Source organism: Lithobates pipiens, unplaced genomic scaffold (genome assembly GCF_037356315.1).
Source record: "Lithobates pipiens isolate NorthernLeopardFrog02 unplaced genomic scaffold, aLitPip1_a1.2 Scaffold_8, whole genome shotgun sequence".
Taxonomy (NCBI): domain Eukaryota; kingdom Metazoa; phylum Chordata; class Amphibia; order Anura; family Ranidae; genus Lithobates; species Lithobates pipiens.
The window spans coordinates 272,747,511-272,770,746 of record NW_027507903.1 but is presented as its reverse complement, the minus strand read 5'-3'; positions in this window follow the sequence as shown (position 1 = coordinate 272,770,746).

The following is a 23,236-nucleotide window of genomic DNA, read 5'->3' as shown; positions in this document are numbered from 1 at the left end:
ATACCAGACCCTTTATCCGAGCACGCAACCTGGCAGGCCGCAGGAAAAGAGGGGGGACGAGAGAGCGGCCCCCCTCCCTCCTGAACCGTACCGGGCCACATGCCCTCAACATTGGGAGGATGCTTTGGGGGTCTGTGACCCCTCAAAGCACCTTGTCCCCATGTTGATGAGGACAAGGGCCTCATCCCCACAACCGTGGCCGGTGGTTGTGGAGGTCTGCGGGCGGGGGTCTTATCAGAATCTGGAAGCCCCCTTTAACAAGGGGACCCCCAGATCCCCGCCCCCCTGTTTGAAATGGTAAGGGGTACCCCTACCATTTCACAAAGAAAGTGTAAAAAATAGTTAAATAAGACAAACACACTTTTGAAAAATTCCTTTATTAAAAATAAAAAAAATAAAAAAAAGATTCCAGCGGCGGTAATCCACTCTTGCTATCCAGCGACGGACGGTCATCTCTCCAGCGATGGCTCATCTCATCCAGCGCAGCGAATACATGCTTCTTCTGTCTCCGCAGAGGAGACACTGCAAGGATTCCGGCGGCCTGACGTTTCTTATATACGGAGGGCGGGGCAACCCGTCACCTGACCCCGCCCCCCTCTGACGCAAGGGGAAACCCGGGGTTCCCTGTGACGTATGGGTGACCCCGCCCCCTCTGATGTAACGGAAACCTGCCTGTGTTACATCAGAGGGGTGCGGGGTCACCCATACGTCACAGGGAACCCCGGGTTTCCCCTTGCGTCAGAGGGGGCGGGGTCAGGTGACAGGTGGCCCCGCCCTCCGTATATAAGAAACGTCAGGCCGCCAGAATCCTTGCATTGTCTCCTCTGCGGAGACAGAAGAAGGATGTATTCGCTGCGCTGGATGAGATGAGCCATCGCTGGAGAGATGACCGTCCGTCGCTGGATAGCAAGAGTGGATTACCGCCGCTGGAATCTTTTTTTTATTTTTTTTATTTTTAATAAAGGAATTTTTCAAAAGTGTGTTTGTCTTATTTAACTATTTTTTACACTTTCTTTGTGAAATGGTAGGGGTACTTTTGTACCCTCTTACCATTTCAAACAGGGGGGGGCGGGATCTGGGGTCCCCTTGTTAAAGGGGGCTTCCAGATTCTGATAAGCCCCCCGCCCGCAGACCTCCACAACCACCGGCCACGGTTGTGGGGATGAGGCCTTTGTCCTCATCAACATGGGGACAAGGTGCTTTGAGGGGTCACAGACCCCCAAAGCATCCTCCCAATGTTGAGGGCATGTGGCCTTGTACGGTTCAGGAGGGAGGGGGGGCCGCTCTCTCGCCCCCCTCTTTTCCTGCGGCCTGCCAGGTTGCGTGCTCAGATAAAGGGTCTGGTATGGATTTTTAGGGGGACCCCCACGTCAATTTTTTTTTAAATTTGACGCGGGGTTCCCCTTAATATCCATACCAGACCTGAAGGGTCTGGTTATGGATATTTAGGGGGAACCCCACGTCAAATTTTTTCTTAAATTTGAGGCAGGGTTCCCCTTAATATCCATACCAGACCTGAAGGGCCTGGTAATTGAATTTGGGGGACCCCCACGCTTTTTTATTTATTTATTTATTTATTTTTTATCAATGACTTTCAATGAGTGTTCTCTGTATTACGGGAGCCGACAATTCATAATAGCTGCGAGTGATTTTAAAGGACTTTTTTTCCTGCATAAATGACACTTTGTGCAGGGACAGTTCTTAGCACAAGAAACATGCGCCCCTTCACATGCATACTATAGATACCCCCCAGCTACGAAATTTAAAGGAATATTACACTTTTATTGTTTCACTTTAATCATTATTAAAATCACTGCTCCTGAAAAAACGGCCGTTTTTAAAACTTTTTTTTGCACTGATCCATGTCCCCTGGGGCAGGACCCGGGTCCCCAAACACTTTTTAGGACAGCAACTTGCAGAATCTTTTCTCTCTGTCAAATCTTTTTTCTCTGTCGAATATTTTCTCTATATAATCTTGGACTAATAGAGGTAAGGTTAGGCACATTCGACCACAGGTTCTATAGACAGATTGTTATTGTCAGAGTCATGTCGAATCTCCTATTCTATATCGAACTGTTGTAACAATGAAAACGAAAATAAAGCATTTATTTATGTCGGATCTTTCGTTTTTTCGGATTTTGTGCTTTCGTTATCGTTTGTCAAAACGAAAATGAAAATAGCTGAAATTCGGACGAAAATGCATTCTAACGAAAACGAATGCACATGTCTATTATCAATGAAATATGTTGCGACAGGGCTATATTACACACTTATATGAATTTCTCCCTTGGTGGTAAGTACTGAGAGTGGATCAACCACTCCCAGTGGGGGGCATTTGTCACAGCTTAGTGCGAGAAAATAACGGTTTCCACTTTGCACAAATTCTGCAGGTTACCAAATCCATAATTTCAAAGTAAAGTCAATTTTACAAAAATCACTCTGCTCATCTCAAAATTGTATCAATGGCATTGTTTTACCTAGACAATATTTGTAAAGTATATAACAATTAATCTTAAAATAAAGCAATTGCATTAGCAGTAGCAGAAGTTTCTAAATTGCATTTCTATCATTATTACGTAATGGCATAATTGAGTAATGCAGGGTTAATTATAAGACTAAATCATGCTTGTGTGTTTTGCCAAGGTAATACATGATTTTAAAACTTTCATGTTTTTGATATAGCCATGCTCAAAGGGGACCCATCACATATATACATTCAAATATAAAAAATGATGTAATTCACCGGAGTCTATGTTCTTAGCAGTGGTGGTGCGTCCATTAAGGGCGACACCACCTCTGTCACGCCACCCCCTTCTATGTAAAATGGACAGATTCATGTATAGCATGAATCTATCCATGGCCACTGGAGCTTCCCCTATTGCCCGGCATTCGAAAAGGGGTCCAGATGCCTGAATTCCAGCAGTGCGGGTGTTTTTTTGAAGCACCTAATTAGAGCCATAGGCTCTAATAGGCTTAAAAAAGGTGGACTTGGAGCGCAAAGCATTGCACTCACAGTCCACTCAGGTGTGTTAGCAAAGCAAATTAATATTTGCTTTGCCAACACTGAACCACCTCTCAACCAATCAGGAGGTGCAGATCTAATACCCTTCCCCTGCTGGGCTGAAGGCACAGGTGCTCCAATTGGATGCCTAACAGAATGGAAGAACAGAATGGAAGAAGAGACGCAAGGAGGACAGAGAACCATAGAGCACACAGGAGCTGTTGCCTGACCCACTGCATGTCCCACAGCTCGTCGCTGTCACCCGCTGCCTGACCCACCACCAGGATGGGGTAAGTGTGTGCCGGTAAGACAGGGAGCCGAAGGGCCACATAGGCTGCATATTGTGGGCACAGGCTGCATATTATGGACACAGAGGATACATATGATGGACACATAGGCTGCATATGATGGGCACAGAGGCTGCATATGATGGGCACATTTGGCTGCATATGGTGGGCACAGAGGCTGCATATGATGGGCACAGTTGGCTGCAAATGATGGGCACAGTCTGTACATGATGGACACAGAGGCTGCATATGATGGGCCCAGAGACTTTATGATGGGCACAGACTGTATATGATGGGCACAGGCTGTATATGTTGATGTATGATGGGCACAGGCTGCATATGATGGGCACAGAGGCTGTATGGTGGGCACAGGCTGCATACAATGACCCCATTTTGGGAAACAAACACCCCAAAGTATATTCTATGAAGCATTATGAGTCTTTTGAACGGTTAATTTTTATACACAATGTTGTCAATTTATAAGATATTTCTAACAAATAGCATATAGCAAAAATTACACCCTAAAACACATTCTGCTACTGGTCCTGAGTATAGCGATATCACGTTTTGAGACTTTTACACAGCCTGGCCATATACAGAGGCCCAGCATTGAAGTAGTACCTTCAGGCGTTCTAGGAGCATAAATTACACATCTCATTTCATTCCTACCTATCACACTTTTGAAGGTCCTGGAGCACCAGGACAATGGAATTACCCACAAAATGACCCCATTTTGGAAAGAAAACACCCCAACGTGTATTCTATGAGGCATGGGCTGCAAATAGGTACTCGGGTACTCTGATGGGCTGGAGACAGGTACTCGGTTACTCCGATGGGCTGGTGACAAATACTCGGGTACTCCGATGGGCTGGTGACAGGTACTCGGGTACTCCTATGGGCTGGTGACAGGTATTTGGGTACTCAGATGGACTGTGACAGGTACTCAGGTACTTGGGTACTCAGATGGGCTTGGACAGGTACTCGGGTACTCAGATGAACTGTGACAGGTACTCGGATACTCAGATGGGCTGTGACAGGAGCGACGAGATACAGAGGACATCATATGACACCCACCCAGGATGGGAGATCCCATCTGTGGATGTCATTTGACTATGGCCCGGTATTGAAGTGGTTAATGATAAGACTAAATCATGCTTGTGTGTTTTGCCAAAGTAATACATGATTTTAACACTTTCATGTTTTTAAAATAGTCATGCTCAAAGGGGACCCATCACATATATACATTCAAATATTAAAAATGATGTAATTAACTGGAGTCTATGTCCTTAGTAGTGGTGATGCGTCTATTAAGGGCAATACCCCCCTTGTCACGCCCCCTATATGTAAAATGGATAGATTCATAGCATGATTCTATCCATGGCTGCTGTAGCTACCCGCTATTCATGTGCCTGGAGTTGGAAAAGGGGCCAGATGCCTGAATTCCAGCAGTGAGGGTGTTTTTTGAAGCACCTGATTAGAGCCATAGGCTCTAATAGGCTTAAAAAAAGGTGGACTTGGAGTGCACAGCATTGCACTCACAGTCCACCCAGGTGTGTTAGCAAAGCAAATTAACATTTGCGTTGCTAACACTGAACCGCCTCTCAACCAATCAGGAGGCACAGATCTAATACCCGTCACCTGCTGGGCTGAAAGCACAGGTGCCGATTGGATGCCTATGGAAGAAGAGACGCAGGGAGTACAGGAGCTGTCGCCTGACCCACTGCATGTCCCACAGCTCGCCGTCGTCACCCACTGCCTGACCCACCACCAGGATGGGGTAAGTGTGTGCCGGTTAGACGGGGTGTGGGAGGGCCACAAAGGCTGCATATTATGGGCACAGGCTGCATATGATGGGCACAGAGGCTACATATTATGGACACAGAGGCTGCATATGATGGGCATAGAGGCTACATATGATGGGCACAGAGGCTGCATATAATGGGCACAGTTGGCTGCATATTATGGCCATAGGCTGCATATAATGTACACAGAGGCTGCATATGATGGGCACAGATACTGTACGATGGGCACAGGCTGCATGTGATGATGTATGTTGGGCACAGGCTGCATATGATGGGCACAGAGGCTGCATATGATGGGTACAGAGGCTGCATATTATGGGCACAGTGGCTGCATATGATGGGCACAGTGGCTGCATATGATGGTCACAGAGGCTGCATATGATGGGCACAGAGGCTGTATGGTGGGCACAGCCTGCATATTATGGGCACATGGTGGCTGAATATGAGGTGTGAAGTGGGATATCTTCTGATTTTGTGATGAGCCTGATTTTCCTTTTTTAAGGTGAGAGTTCTGTGAGCCCTTTCTTCTGGGATTGTTTACCACCGTTTGTTCATCCATTTTTCATCGTTGGTGTTTATGAATATATGGACTATTTATTTACACTTACATTGATTTTTTTACACGTTTTTTTGCACTTAGCAATTTCTGGACTTTATTATTTTGGCATAATTTGCGAATATATTATGGGCACAGGCTGCATAAGATTGGCACAGAGGCTGCATATGATGGGCACATAGGCTGCATATTATGGGCACAGTGGCTGCATATGATGGTCACAGAGGCTGCATATGATGGGCAAAGAGGCTGTATGGTGGGCACAGGCTGCATACGATTGGCACAGAGGCTGCATATGATGGGCCCAGGGGCTATATGGTGGGCACAGGCTGCATATTATGGACACAGGATGCATATGATGGGCACAGAGGCTTCAAATGATGGGCACAGGCTGCATATGATGGACACAGTGGCTCTATGATGGGCACAGGCTGCATATGATGGGCACAGGCCTCATATGATGGGCATAGTGGCTGCATTTTATGGGCACAGTGAGGCTGCAGTTGTTTTTTTTATTCTTTTATTTGAGATTGCTGTATGTCTGCTGATGGCAAAAAATTGTGGGCAATAACGATACAGGGAGAAACCTGTCTCTTTGCCTCTGTTGCCTCTAGGCACAGGCTAACTGTGTTTACTGGTAAATTCCGTCCTGGTTGTGGATATACTTTAATAATGCGATATTTATTTGACAATATCGTCAGAACATTTAATTGGCCAATTCACTGTTTATGAAGTCAGTCCACAACTGAAAAACCTACAGTTAGGCATAGTTTGTAAATCTGCTTATTTTTTAGCCAAGATTTTTTTTGGCAGCACAAAAATCCTGTAAGAAATCATAGCATTTCATGTCAGCTGCAAACTATTTAGGAAGTATATGAATCACATTTTAGTTTTCCATTCTTGGACACTTGTGTCTTTTAAAAATATTATTACACCCTTGAGAACATTTTCATGTCATCTTTCTCATGATAAACGTCCGGAATATTAGGTTACTCTGTAAAAATAGGACACATCTTCTTCAATAATCATGCTAGTGCCAATATAGTGTCTAAAATTGTTTGTGCAGAGCAGCAACTTAGTCATGTGATATTACCATAGTAATTGCACATACGAAAAGACAAAGCCACGCTTGTGCAATATGCAAATTGGTTAAATAAACATACAGTGAAACATAAAATGTTATATAAAGTCCACGAGAATAAGTGAAGAATTAACCTCTCTGGCGGTATAATTATTTTGCATGGAAATTTGCTGTTTTATATTGTAAGCCTGTAATTCTTAGGAATAACTTACTTAATTTGTCCAATCAAGAGCCTAGTAGACACCCTGGGTATGATAAAGTTTGAAAAAAACAAATCATAAATTATAATATAATAAACAACTATAAATAATTATAACAAATAATAATATAATAATAATAAAAGTTATTCAATAATGTAATCAAATCAAAAACACAGAAATTTGCTCAGTTGCAGAATTGTCGCTGTACTTTTAGTGTTTGATGATGAATATCCCCACAAATCACTGTCGTTCAATCCTGCAAGTGATTTTAATTTATTATTGCTGTTTTCTAGCTGGTCTAAAACCACTTTTGATGTAAAGGGACATTTTTTGGTTTCTATGGACAATCTCCAGTTTCCAGGCAGAAAGAACGGTACTTATAATATAAAACTGCATGCAGGGCACTGGACAAACCACTAGGGACAAAAGGGAGCTTTTGTGTGACTGTGTATATGCAAGCCAAGCCAAGCTTGGGCGGAATTCCGTCAGAAAAACCATCCAAGATTTTTCAGACGGAAATTCCACTCACGTGTATGAGGCACAATAGATCTGGCAGAGGACGGCTCGTACACAGAGCGGGGAGACATTGCAGGATCCTAGGGACAAGGTAAATAACCTCTCCCTGGATCCTCCCGAGTGTGGCTCGGGGTTACTGCTTTTGATACTGAAAATCCACCCCAAGCCACACTCGGGAATACCGTGAGGGAGGTTAATGGAGAAATCTTCTTTAAAACGCATTGAAAGAGATCCAACACCAACAGTTATAAAGACTACTGCCATTTGTAGTATCCATTCTCAACAATCAAACTGCGCAAATGTGACTTTATTTTGACTAATCCCCCAGAATGTTTGGTCCATGGTATCTGGCGGGGCCAGTCTGAAGACAAGCAGTGGAGGTCAGGTTCCATAGAAGTGTATCTCTACCTGCAATACCCCATAGATGGTTATGATCACTGCTCGATTGACCTCTCTAGAGATGGAGGGGCAATAGGATCTGGTACGTGTCCCTATTATTGGAGGTGGAGGTTTTCATACATGGAGTCTTTGTCACTGTTGGCATTGGATCTCTTTCAATGGGTTTAAAGGAAAATTTTTCCACAAATTCTTCACTTATTCATGTGAACTTTATATAACATATTAGTGTTATATTTAATTGTAGGTTTATTTAACCTATTTTAATATTGCAGAAGCAATAAATAGTACAACTCTACACTAGGATAAAGAAATAAGCTAGGCCTAAATAGTGGATGGCAAAGTGTATGCAAAGACAGAAACAACAACACGTTTCTTATGATGTGAATTTATGTACAATTAATGTGTATATGTGTATTAGGGGTCCAACAGGAACCTCTTTATCAGCACAATCAAAGCAATATACCTCTTTGATGGAGAACTGTAAAGTATTTTGATATATGACATGAATTCCCACAGCACTATGAGTAAGCAGAGCAGGTGGTTTCCATTCAGACCCGCTGTCTCTAAATTAGATCTTGGGTGGAGTTAAAAGGAAGGAAACTAACAGAAAGGGTGTCCTACTCATTCACCTTCCTGTGAAAATTTCAGCTAGAGCTATTGAGTGCTATGAACAACCCCCTTCATTTAGAACACAGAGAGGGAACACAATTAACCCCTTGTTCGTCCCCTAGTGGTTAACCCATTCCCTGATCTTTTTACAGTAATCAGTACATTTTTATAGCACTGATCGCTGTATAAATGGCAATGGTCCTAAAAATGTGTCAAAAGTGTCAGATATGTCGCAGTCCCGATAAAAATAGAAGATCACCACCATTACTAGTAAAAAAAAAAAATTATAAAAAAAGCATAAAAATATCCCCTATTTTGTAGTTTTGATAACTTTTGCACAAACTAATCAATATACGCTTAATGCAATTTTTTTTACCAAAAATATGTAGAAGAATACATATCAGCCTAAACTGAGGAAAAAAAAAATTTCTATTTTTTTGGGTGATATTTATTATAGCAAAATGTAAAAAATATTGCGTTTTTTTCAAAATTGTCACTTTCTTTTGTCCATAGCGCAAAAAAATGCAGAGGTGATCAAATACCAGCAAAAGAAAGCACTATTTGTGGTAAAAAAATTGTGTTTGTGTGCAATGTCGCACAACCGCAAAATTGTCACAGTGTCGAATCGCAAAAAATGCTCTGGTCAGGAATGGGGTAAAATCTTCTGCAGCTGAAGCAGTTAAACAGTCCCATCATAGATGGTATGTTTTGTATCTCTTTGAAAAAAAAAACTTTGAAACAGAAGCATAATGCTCTTCAAAATATTAAATAAATATTAATATGTTGTATACTATTATACACAACTTTTTTTATTTAGTCTTCGAAGCAATAAATAAAAATGTATGAAATAACTATAAATTCCATTTAAGGGGAGAAATTATAATGCAAAAATGGTAAATTGTGTTGATGTTGTCAGGGAAAAAAATAAATCAATGTTATCGGGCTTTTATAACTCAATATATTATGAGATATTGAAGTAAAAACAGATTATTAATAGAAAGTGCCATGATTTGGTACATAATCTATATCTAGGTGAACTGTAGATGAGGTATCAAATGCAAATTTGTTAAAGCTAGATTACAGAACAGAAAATATTGAACAGATTGTGCAGTTAAAGAGTATTTTAACCACTTGAGTACTAGCTTGTAATACTTCATCATTACCAGGTCATTTTTAAAGATTAAGTGATATTAAACCCAAAAACAAAACTGTTATATATTGCAGTTTAACAATCCTTAGCCCCTGTACACACGGTCGGACATTCTGCCAACCAAATCCGTTGGATTTTGTCCGACGGATTTTGTCCGACAGATTTTGTCCGACGGATTGTGTCCGAAACTGTTGCATACACACGGTCGGACCAAGTTGTCGGATTTTGCGGTTGCCAAGAACGCGGTGACGTAAGCTGTGTACGGCGGGACTAGAAAAGGGAAGTTCAGCACCACGTCCGGCACCCTTTGGGCTCCTTCTGCTGATCTCGTGTTAGTAGAAGTTTGGTGAGAGACGATTCGCGCTTTCTAGATTTGTGATTCAGATCGCTACTGCTCTTCGGTTTGTGCTTGTCATTGCGTATCTGATAATCAGTGCGTGCAGTCAGTAAGTATTTGTTGATCACTGTGGACTATATCTTGGTATAGTACGCTTTGAAAGGCATTTTTTATTGTCTGCTTGCTTCTGCTATTCAGGTCGTTCTTTCAGGCCTTGCTGTTTATCGGTGCTTTCTGGTGTCCGTTCTGACGAGCCGACCGTTTTCAAACCATGTTTCGTCTACGTACTCGTCGTAGAGTTTGTGCTGTGCAGGGGCTTCATGTTGGGGTTCTTACTTTGACACAAGCCTGGTCCATGAACAGGGAGGGGAGGCGTTTGTGGACCAAGAATTGGTTGTGCCAGCGTGACCAGTTCTCGCACATGCCTTTGCTCCGTGAGATCCGGGAGAATAATCCTGATGATTTCAGGAATTATCTCCAGATGACGGACCCCGTTTTTCACCGTCTGCTGGCTTTGCTGACCCCTTATATCAGCAGGCAGGATACCTGCATGCGGCAAGCCATCACTCCAGAGCAGAGGCTCATTGCCACGTTGCGCTACTTGGCGACTGGGAGAAGCCTTCAGGACCTCAAGTTCTCTACAGGCATCTCCCCCAAGGCTCTGGGGATCATTATTCCAGAGACCTGTTCTGCCATCATTCTGGTCCTGCAGAAGGACTATATGAAGGTAAGTTTTATCCTTTAACATCACATTCTATGTATTTCATGCTCGCTAATGTCTTGCATTTCTTTCCTCATTCCCTAATTACCATCATTGCAATATGCTCTAATTCATATGCTCTGCCCCTTTGTCCTCATGCAGATTTGCCTCACTGACTTCCCCACCATGCTCTTCTTGGCCCATAAAACTATAGTCTAGTCACTTACCAATGTCTTTTGTCAGCTCCATAGTATTGCTTTCGCCTAAACACCCCCTAAAATGTCTACAAATGTTATGTGTGTGCTTCAATTCATGCAGAGTGACATTTTTTTTGGGGGGTTGTGCCAAACTCATTAGGAACCCCTCCCCCCAACTGCTAGCTCAGCTGATAGCAATCCTCTCTCTGCTGACTTTACCAAACCCAATACACACTATACCTACCTTTTTGATGCTCACATTTATGGATGAATTCACCTAAGCATATAGTGCAAGGGCCTGCCTCAATACTTTCAAATGCTATTTTTTTTTTTAACCTATTAATTATCTGGATATGTAATAGCAGAATGTCGAAAAGTGCTTCCATTTTGTTTTCTTTTTGGTATTATGACACATCTTACCTTTCCGGTGGGCTGCCAATAGTGTAACTAAGGAGGTAGCACACATTATTTAGCCATTCAGCTCTCAATCAAGTGGAGAGGGTTACCTGTCCCTCATTTTTTAGCAAGGGCCCATCAGATGGGGGATATGGGGGGTGGGGGAGGGATGGGGGGGTGATGACTCTCATAAGGGGACATTAGACTTTAGGCTTTAAATACTCAGTTCCCAAAATGTTATACTAATTTTGACCAAAAATGTTGGTGTCTAATCTGCTTGCAATGTTGATTTGTCAAATTACAAATTTTTGTTCTTGTTTCACTCCACAGTGTGCTTCAACACCACAGGAATGGCAGACTGTGGCCTCCCACTTTGCCAGTCGTTGGGACTTTCCCAATTGTGGAGGAGCAATAGATGGGAAGCACGTCCGCATCGTCCTACCACCCAACTCGGGGTCGTACTATTATAATTATAAGGGGTTTCATAGTATCGTGATGTTGGCGGTGGTGTCTGCGACATATGACTTTTTGTATGTGGACGTGGGGCAAAATGGACGGATGTCGGATGGTGGAGTGTTCACACAGACGGAGTTCTACTGGCGTCTCCAGAGTGGCAGTCTGGGCTTGCCACTCCAGAGGAGAATCAGGAAGGACTCCCGTTCGTCTTTGTCGCGGATGAGGCGTTTGCCCTGGCGAACCATCTGATGCGGCCTTTCCCCATGAGGACCCTCACCCCAGACCAGAGGATTTTTAATTTCCGCCTGTCCAGACCCTGAAGAGTGGTGGAGAACACTTTTGGTATACTGGCCAGCCGGTTCCGCCTTTTTCTTACGCCTATTCACATGGCGGAATACAAACTGAATCACATAGTGCTGGCGTGCTGTGTTCTGCACAATTTTATGAAAAAAGTTTCTGTGAACTATGCGGTCTCAGTTGGCCAACAAGAAGCAGACTTGCTGGAAAATGAAGATAACCTCACGGGCCTTGAACACGCTCATCCTGGCTTGCCCCCCCAACGCGCCCGTGAGGTTAGCATATTTTTAGGTTTTTTCAAGTTGTGCCTTTTTCACCAACAGTGCAAACCCAAGTTCAGAGCGAGATGAGGGGACAGTCTCTTCTTCAGATAATCTTATTATGTTGTGGGTCTGCTACACACACACCTTGTTTTTTGGTAACTAATGTATGTAGTACATTACTGACTAAAATCGTGCTCATTTTCAGCACCATGGCAGGAAAATGGCATGATTGTCCAAATTTACACTTCACTGTGGGTGTTTTTTTTACTAAAGGCACATCCACTATGCACTACAAGTGCACTGCAATAGTACACCTGAAACTGCACTTGGAGTGCAAAGTGGAGTTGCATTTAGTAAATCACACTCCTTCTCAGCACAAACTTAAATTTTACTCCAAATACATTTTTGGTGCAATGAAAAAGGAAGCCACACATTGTTGTTAATTACACTTTTTAATACAAACACATTCGCATGTGCGTTTCTAAAAGGTTTTTACAACAAACCAAGAAATTGTGTGTTTCAAAAACAGAGTTTAAACAAAATTTGGTTTACTTGGTGTTTTTGGGTAAACAGGCATGTATCAAACTGTCAAATACAGAACACAGCAACTTACAAAGTTCAACTTTGAAAAGTGAAGACAATATCAGACATGAGTATGTACAAACTGGGCTGATATTGCCTTCATCACATGGGGTGTCACCCCTGAAAATTCCAAATTTGGAAGATGCACACAGTGTGTCAACATGTGCTATCTCCCATCATGGGTGATCAATGTACATGCTTTGGGGCTGCAACCCTTTCATCTCGGACACTTTACACAAAGCAAGTACATTGATCCCCCATGATGGGAGATAGCGCATGTTTACACACTCTGTGCATCTTCCAAATTTGGAATTTCGAGAAATACAAAATTTTTGGTATAAAATATCAAAAATAAAACCCTATCTAGTTTTGTGTGTTTCACACTCTCCCCAAAACATCAATGATGTTCTTCATTTTATTTTTAACATCATTGATATTTTGCTGTATATTTTCCAAATCCCGATTGCACCCCATTATCTCCCCATTCAGGATCTGGGCACTTTCACTGGTAAAACGGGAATCTTCTTCCACATCACCTACAAAACAAAGCAAAAAAACACACCATGTGATAAAAATATGGTGACATACATTGATGAGCTTACCGGAAGCTGTGTTCTCCGACACTCACCTGTTGTGGTGACAATTTGCACATCCTGCACAATCTCTCCTTCCTCCTCCTCCTCCTCCTGCTCCTCTGTTTCTGCTTTTGGAAGTTGCCCTTCTTTGGGAGGGGTGTGGTCCCTGGTGTCCTCATACTTGCCGAGTCTTCTCTCCCCTATGAGAATGGAAAAAAATAAAGAATTATCACACAGAGGGTAGAATTAACAATATGAAACATTGTTTGGAAGTGTTGTCCAATTGTTTATTTTGGCCGAGCTTCAAGGTCATAACATTAATGGGGACACTGTGTTCAGCTAGAATACTTATCTGCAGAACGATGTTTCCTACGAACGAATGAAACCATGAACTTGAAAGTGGCCATTTTAAAATGCACAACATGAACTCAAAGCACATGGAGCAGGATGCAAGCAATAATAATCATATGAACACACGACAACTACTTACTTTTTTGAAGAACACGCTTGATCCTTCTGTACTGATGGTGCTCCCTCAGTTTCAGGTCTGACCAGTGTTTTCTCAGTTGATCCTTGGATCGTCGTACCCCAAAATTCTTATGAAGACTCTTCACAACTTTAGTCATGATCTTGGCCTTTCTGATATATGGGTTTGGGTAAGGTCCATACTTGCCATCATAGTCGACATAGAAGACATATTTGAGGCCTTAAATCTTCTCTTCCTGGATCGGGACGTTTCAGGCTCCGGGCTTTCCTCACCCTCCTCCTCGTTAGTGGAACTAGAACTATTGTTAGTGCGCACCTGTGTTCTCTCCGCCATGTGCTCTCCCCACTGCGCTGGTAGCGAAGGGCCGGGGAATAGTCTAGAAAGAACGTCAGGGGCGGGCGGAGTTTCACGCATGCGCACTGTATATAAAACGCAACACGCGTGTGTCGTCCGTACGATCGGTGAACAGAGGGAGAAGCTGACGCGACGAACGTGCAAACGAAGGTAAAATTTTGAACTTAGTACATCACTAGGCTACACTGCTTCTAGATTGAGGCCTGCATTAGTGGAGTTTAGACTGACATTAGGGTTTGTCTTGTGTTGTGTCTTGCAGACATTATGGACGGGTTCAACGACCAAAGCTTCCTCCCTCTGTTCATCGATAAATACAGAGACATGCCCTTCCTGTGGCAAGCAACACACCCACTATATAGTAACAGACAATAGAGGCAGGCAGCAATGTTGCAACTGGTTGAGTTTGTGAAGCCGGTGGTCCCCAGGGCAGACGTCAACTATTTAAAAAAGAAAATTGGTAGCCTCAGGAGTACATATATGAGGGAGAGGACCAAGGTGCTGAAGTCCATGAAATCTGGAGCTTCAGCAGATGACGCTTATATCCTCACCCTGTGGTATTATGACAGGATGCATTTTCTGGTAGACCAGGCTGATGTCAGAGAATCCCTCTCTACTCTTCCTTCCACGCGTCCTTCTATGCTCCATTTCACACCTGATGAGTCTTCGGACGCCCAACCTGGCCCTTCCACTCAGGAAGAACTGTGGGAGCCCAGCTTGAGCCAGGTATAGTATTGTTGTACATATTTGTGGAGTCAAAATGAATGATGTTAACTTGATTTTTGCTCACTAATTGCTTAGTTTAGAAAGTGTTTCACATATCAATAGACAGTAGTGGCCAAAACCTTTGGGACAAGAAAGAAAAATGCTGGGCTCAGAATGATAGCCTTTTCTATTGGTTAACAATTTGCAACAGTGTTGATGTGAAAATTGTGTGTGTTTGATGAACCAAAAACTAAAACTATGTCCCTTTTTCATACACAGGAAGAACTCACCCAGGAACAGGAGGGTGTGGAATGCAGCAGCCAGGAGGTGACTGTGGAAAGTGGCAGCCAGGAGGAGGCGGGGGTAAGCGGCAGCCAGGCGGTGGGCAGCCAAAGAAGCCTCACTGAATGCCAGGTCCCTCCCCTCCGCCTTCCATGCAAAAGGGCGAGAAAGGGGGGGAATGTTGAGGAGTCGGCCCTGAGGCTGATTGGTGAGGCTTCTGCGGCACTCCAAGCAAAACCCACCTACCAAGAGGCCTTTGCTGCCATGGTTGCGTGCAAGCTTGATAAGATGGAGCAGGGGCAACAGATCTTGTGTGAGGAGGTTATTATACACACCCTTAACAAGGGTCTGTTGGGCCAAATGACACCAGAAACACACTTGTGTGGTTTGGCCCATGCCCCTGCTCCTCCTCCTCCTCCTTCTGCCACACCTCCAGCACCACAGCCACAGCCTGGAAGGAAGCATGGAAGGAAGACCAGAGAGTGATGACCTGGGTTCAGTCTGGTCTGACAGAAGATGCAGCCTGTTGTAGTACCACAGCCTGGGAACATAGATGTCATCTGATGCTGATGCTGGGTTTCTTGGACTCCAGGACCAGACTTCTCTCCCTCAGACATGTATTCCTCAGGCCACCAATTTTTGCGTTTAAATAGTTGATGTGTGCCCTGGGGGACCAAAGGCTTCACCAATCTCCCCAGTTTCAACATTGCTGCCTCCCTCTTTATCTGTTACTGACACCGAAATAAAGGTATTTTTTTGTTTGAAGAAATACTTGTGTATGTGTTTTCCTTCCAAAAGGCCAGTTTATTTGTGACCAGGCAGGTACATTTCAAAAAAACAAAGTGAAATAAATAACAAGGGGTAACAACACTAAACAACCTCCTGTAGATTAAAAAAGAAAAACAAAATATCAAAAATAGAATAATGTTGTTGTGGTAAGTTTACACACCAAAAAAAAAAAGGAGAAATGAGCAAACTGTCTTTAAAGGAGATTTTTAGGGAATCCAAAAAAAAAAACATTCAAAAACGAATAAACAAAATCTAAAATTGTGTAGATGTGACGCAAACTAAAATTGTATTGCTGAAATGGTTAAAAAAGAGTCATGAAATACGTTCGGGAGAAGTGTGTGTGACTATGAGCATCAAAAGAAGTTCGTTCTTGCAGCATTGTAAAGAACAAGAGAATGCGCTTCATGAAAGAATTTTTAACATTGCAGCATGACGAATGTGCTATATTGCTTACGAGCAGTAGTTTTACCTGAACGAGCGCTTCCGTGTCGGAATTTGAATGTGAGCATGCGTGGCACCTTGTCCGTCGGAGTAGGCTACACATGATCGGAGTATGTCAGATCGGACCAGTTTGTCGGAAAAATTTTCCAGCAAGTTAGAAAACTTGGTCCGACGGATATTCTGACAGAATCAGTCCGATGCATACCACACACAGTCAGATTATCCGACAACACGGTCCGATAGGACACATTCCGACGGATTCTCATACACATTCTGTGTACAAGGGCTTAGATGTGGTGGTTGCATTAGTAATTTTTTTGTTAGACTTTTCCCTTTATTTCACTTGTTGATTCAGCCAGTAACACACTTCCTGCTTTGGGAAGTCTGAATTCTGTATTAAGTAGTAGGCAGACCCCTTTGGATAGCAGCATTATCAGTCGAGGGGGTGGGGGGGAGGTAGTATTAGACTAACATAATTTAGGTGGACTTGACTAAAATTTTAAAGCTGAACTCCAGCTAACACTGGACCACCAGGGACGCCACTACGACCACCAGGGATGTCACCACCAGGTATGCCACCCTAGACCACCAGGGATGCCAATCAGTGTCCACAATGGATGCCAATCAGTGACAACATTTGGCATCACTGATTGGCAGGCATTATTGTTTTGCACTGATTGACATCCATCCGTACCATCAATTAGTGAACATCAGTGCCACTTATCAGTGCCCATCCATGCCGCCTTTCAGTGCCCATCCATGCCCCCTTTCAGTGCCCATCAGTGCCACCTATATTGACCCATCAGTGCTGCATATCAGTGCCACCCATCAGTGCCGCCTATCAGTGCCCCATCAGTGCTGCATATTAGTGCCCATCATCAGTGCCACCTCATCAGTGCCCATCAGTGCCACCTTATCAGTGCCCCTCAGTGCAGCCCCATCAGTGGCCATCAGTGAAGGAGAAAACAAAGTTTTGTAATGCCCTGTAAACACGATTGGACATTGATCGGACATTCCAACAACAAAATCCATGGATTTTTTCCGACGGATGTTTGGTCAAACTTGTCTTGCATACACACAGTCACACCAAGTTGGTCGGCAATTGCGAATGTGAAGAACGCGGTGACGTACAACCAGCAGAGAAAAATTAAGTTCAATAGCCAGTGCAGCTCTTCTGCTTGTTTCCAAGCATGTGTGGAACTTTGTGCGTCGGAATTGTGTAACCAGATCTCAAATTTTGTATGATAGAAATTCAGATGGAAAATGTCTGATTGAGCCTACACATGGTCGGAATTTCTGACAAAAAGCTCCCATCGAACATTTTCCGTTGGAAAATCCGACCATGTGTATGGGGCATTACAGAAACAAAAACTTTTTTTTTTTCAAAATTTTCAGTCTATTTTTTATTTGTTTAGCAGAAAATAAAAATCCCAGAGGTGATCAAATGCCACCAAAAGAAATCTCTATTTGTGGGAACAAAATGATAAAAATGTTGTTTGGTTACAGTGTAGTATGACCACGCAATTGTCATTGTCAATTGCCAAAGTGTGACAGCGCTGAAAGCTGAAAATTGGTCTGGGCAGGTAGATGTATAAATGCCCTGTATTGAAGTGGTTAAGTTTGCGTAAAAATAAATCTTTTAAAGCTTCAAATCCTTCTGGAAAAGCAGAGTTACAATTTGAATTAGAAATAAGCCCCCATTGAGAGTTACTTCCTCTATTCTAGATCCTCTAACCACTTCAATACTGAGCACTTTCACCCCTCTTCTTCCCAGACCAATTTTTGTCTTTCAGCGCTGTCAAATTTTGAATGAGAATTGTGTGGTCATGTACCCAACACTGTACCCAAATTACATTTTTATCATTTTTTTAACACAAATAGAGCTTTCTTTTGGTGGTATGTAATCACCGCTGTTATTTTTATTTTTTATGCTACAAGTAAAAAAATACAGAAAATTTTCCAAAAATTTTTCTTAGTTTGTGTAATAAAATTTAGCAAATAAGTAATTTTTCTTGATAAATATATCACGTGATTAGGAGGGCCAATCACAGCGCCCATATCCCGATCTCTGCTCAGCTGGATTCTGTGATCATAGTGATCACATGATCAAGCCATAGCACACTTTGTGGCTGTGCTGTGAGCACTCGGGGGAGGAACCACCCGGCCTGAATGTCCACTCAGAACGAGGAGAGGACCACCCGGCCGTTTATGTACAGAGGCAGGGAGGGAGGTGGTTAAGGATGCTATATCCTGCTCAATTGTATACTTGCAGGCCAATAAATTGTACTATTGAATGATTTTTCTCCAAACAATGACCAGATCCAATTCCTGCACCAGATGTTGAATAAATTACACCAACTACCTTGCTTACTTGCTATTCTTGGCGGTGACTTAAATACGATTATGTCTTCCTACAAGCATAGAAATTCATTGGTAGTACCCCATCAAACAGGCTTATTAAAACTTCTAATTAATTTTGCAAACTTATAGGAGAGCACTGTCGTGTTGACTCTTCCTGGGTTAAACACTGTCTACATAAACAATGCTAGTACTAGTTCCCTAGTACATCAGATGTACTCTACATTAGACTATTTTTTATTTCAGCTCCTGGGCTTAAAAATGTTGTGTCCTCTAAAAAGAACTCTCTCCCATTCATGTCCTAATACTTTATTTAGTTGAGAAATCACTTTGAACCCCCCCCCCCCTAGCATTTCTAGCCATGGCCAGCTTGAGTAAGGGCAGATGATTCATGTAGAATTTACTTCCTGGAATCCATCTGCCCTTAGCTCTGGCATGCAGGCAGGGGGATGTGCTCAGCTGAGAAAACCCCTCCTCACCTCCTGAAAACTCCTGGGATGTATGACATCATTTGTCTAGGTCTGGAAACCTGGAAGTAACTGAAGAAATGTAAAAAGAAAGTCTAAAACAAGTAAATAGAATATACTTTTGAATCTATTTACTAAAGCCAGCAGCATAAGGTTTGAAAATAGTCAACTTTGATTGAGAGTGTGAAGTTACGCTTTAATAGACAATTTTCTCATCTTGAATTCAAAATGCTCCTGGGCTTAAAAATGCTGCGTCCTCTAAAATTAACCTTCACAAATTCATATCCTAATGCTTTACATAGTTGAGAAATCACTTTGAAATATCTCCTCTCTGCTCCTCCACGCCCATCAGAGCGCTGAGCTGTGGAGGGACTGGGAGCGGCCACCTGAGCATCTCAGCAGCTCACTGAGACTGCCATCAGTCAAGGCAGCTGGTGGATCCAGACTTGGGAAGTTGGGATGACGTGCTGCCTTGAATGATTGAACGGACTTCAGACCGCTCTCTGCTTAAAACAGGTCACAGGAGTGCAAAACGAATTGTACTCCTGTGACCCTTAGGAGAAGCCCAGCCTAAAAAGCTCAGGCTGGACTTCTCCATTAAATGTTATGAAGCCTTGTCTGGTCTGCAGAGTTTCATAGCTATTTTGTTTTGCTCCAGGCAAATGTACAGGTGCTCACAGGATCATAGGTATAAGCAGAAAATGGAAAGTATGACCATGGATTTTTTTTGATTGCTTCAAGATCCCTGAACCTACAACTGATTACCTGGATCTGTCGTAGGATTCTCTTATTACATAACTACTTAAAGACTTGACTGTCACTGTCACATCTTGAATGACAATTACTCAACAAATGCAACAAATCAATTAATTTTATATATATATTTTTTATTTTTAGAGTTTTTTGTTATATAAAGGAAAAAGGACAGTACATTTTGAAATAAAGTTTTAGTCATAAAGCTTTGAAAATAAATAATATTTCTTCATACATCTGGGGCACAATATGTCCTGCTACATTTCTTTGGAGAAAAAAAAAAGTGTATATTATTTAGGCTATGTAAAAGTTATAGAGTCTACAAACTAAGGTATATTGACCAATCCTGATGTACTGCTTATCTCAATTCTTGCATCCCTAAAATGCCAGGACAGTACAAATACCGTCAAAATGATCCCTTTTTATAAAGTAGAAAGTCCAAGGTATTTGATAAGGGTCAGTGTCGGTTTGAAGTTGTAATTTTTTGTCACTTTTTTTTTGAATATGATAAAATTAAATAAAAATTTTTTCACAAAGTTTTCATTTTAATTTCAATATTTCTTTATTAATATTTTCAGTAAAATGAACAAGGATTACATTTGTTATAACATGTTGGATGTTTCCGACTGGAGCAAGTTGAACCAGAAATAAGGAAAGTTAGTTTCAATAATGCATAGCCAGACTTAAAAATGTAGACCAAACAGAGGTAAAATATGCAAAGTATGCAAAACATTGTTGACTCCAGATGGGGGGTTGAGGAGGGGGCTCAAAGTTGTCATTTTCACAAGTTCATTCTCACACAAATTTGTGAGATTTTTTTCACAGCCTAGACAAATAAAGGGGCCCAAAATCCAAGGAACACCTTTGGTTTTAGCGAGCATAAATTACGCATCTAATTTCCTTATAACCCATCATATTTCTTGAGTCCCTGAGGTGCCAGAACAGGGGAAACACCCACAAAATTATCACATTTTGGAAAGCAAACACCCCAAGGTATTTTCTGAATGCTATAATGAGTCTTTTGAAAATGTTATTTTTTTACCACTTACCACCACTTTTACCACTTTACCACCAATTTTCCATTTTTGGAAATGCAGGACTGAAAATGTTTTTTTTTTTTTTAACAAGGTTGTCAATTAATAAGATATTTCTAACACATGGCATAGGCATACATAAAATTACAACCCAAAACACATTCTGTTACTCCTCTCGAATGGTGTCACCACATGTGTGAGAATTTTCCATAGCCTAGCCATATACAGGGGTCCAAAATCCAAAGAGCACCTTCAGGCATTCCAGGGGAATAAATTACATCTAATTTTGTGACTACCTATCACATTTTTTGAGACCATATTTTGGAAAGAAAATACCACAAAATATTTTTCTAAGAGGCATGGTGTGTTTTTTGAAGACTTTTTTTGCCACAAGTTTTTGGAAAATGCAAAATAAAAATGACAATCATTTGTTTTTACACAAAGTTGTAAATTTAATGAGATAATGGAAATTTGTCAGGGCTGGGCTCAGCCCTTACTTCTCTGAGCTGGCTGCTCAGCTCTCGGTTATTTGCCAGCTCCTATCTCTCCACAGTGACTCACCTGTTGATGATATTCTGTTTGTCAGTCCTGCTTACTTAAGACGTCCAGCCCAGATCTTGTCTGTCTTCGCCTGGTCAACATCACAGTGACTCTCTCCTGTGTACCTGTTAAAGACTTTCTTGGCTGACGTCCCTTCTGGTTCCAGATCATGTTGCTGTTCCACTATGCTGAATCTCTGGTTTCCTGATATCCTGGCCTGTTCTGAAGTAACATTCACACAGGAGAACTGCTTTTCTGTTCAACTGCAGAGACAGTGGTCGGGATCTACAAATGCTTTGGCTGTGATAATTTGCTTCACAGCCGTGGCAGGAATTATACCCCCTGCTTGCCCTCCAATCACAACCCATACAAGTGAAAGTTTTTTTTTATAGGATTGATGGGAGGTTTAGAAGGAGTGAGGCAGGGTTGGGTTTTTGTACTAGTGACATTTATTAATAATTATGCATTTATTGTTGCCTTTTTAACTCTGAATTTATATCATAAATATATTATTTTATATTTTTGGAAAGGGTAGCCTTCCCTGGGGTCTGTATTGTCATGTTCCTCTCCTTGCTTAGATTATGTTGATTTCTGTTGTGACACCTACCTATATGACAGGGTTTGGCACCCTTATTATTCATTTAACCCCCAACAAATGTATTGATATATCTAGTACAAGTGTAACGAGGCATTTGTGCAGGGTCCAAGGGTTTAAAGTAGGAGGTGAGGAGGCAATACAATACCTTTTCACTACCTATCAAATGCCCTCTGAAGAGTGATCTGAACAGGGCTCATTCTTCAGAGAGCATCACACATATGAACAAGTCTTTATGGATTTATTGTAGCTAGTGTGGCAGTGAACAGGGATACTGGGACTGGTGCAGTAGTGACTAGGGACACTGACTGGTGCTGTAATTATTAGAGACACTGTGACTGGTATGCCAGTAATCAGGGACACTGTGACTGGTGTGGCGGTGATCAGGGACACTGGAGCTGGTGTGGCAGTGATCAGTGAGACTGGGACTGGTGCAGCAGTGATTAGGGACACTGTGGCAGTTGCTGTAATTATTAGAGCCACTGGGACTGGTATGGCAGTGATAAGGGACACTGTGACTGGTGTGGCAGTGATTAGGGACACTGGGACTGGTGTGGCAGTGATTAGGGGCACTGGGACTGGTGTGGCAGTGATTAGGGACACTATGACTGGTGCAGAAGTGATCAAGGACACTGGGCAGTGGTGATCAGAGACCGTGTGACTGGTACGGCAGTGTTTAGGTGACTGGTGATGTGGTGATCAGGGACACTATGGCTTGTGAGGTTGTAATTCGGGACACTTTGACAGGCAGCACTAGTCTTGTGACATTGTAGTGCTGTATCAGTAATCAAAAACAATAGTTAGCAGATACAGTTATATCAGAGCAGCCAGGCATTTTACATGGTCACCACCACAGCAGTACAATGTTGCCATAGTGTCACTTCATTTGCTCTGGTTACAGTAGGTAAAAAAAAAAAAATACATGATATCACCAGTGCAGTGCCACTGTGATGACATTGTACTGCTTTGAGGATAATCAATTTTTTTTAAATGTTTTACATTGTAATTGCTTACTACAGCCTTGATGCCT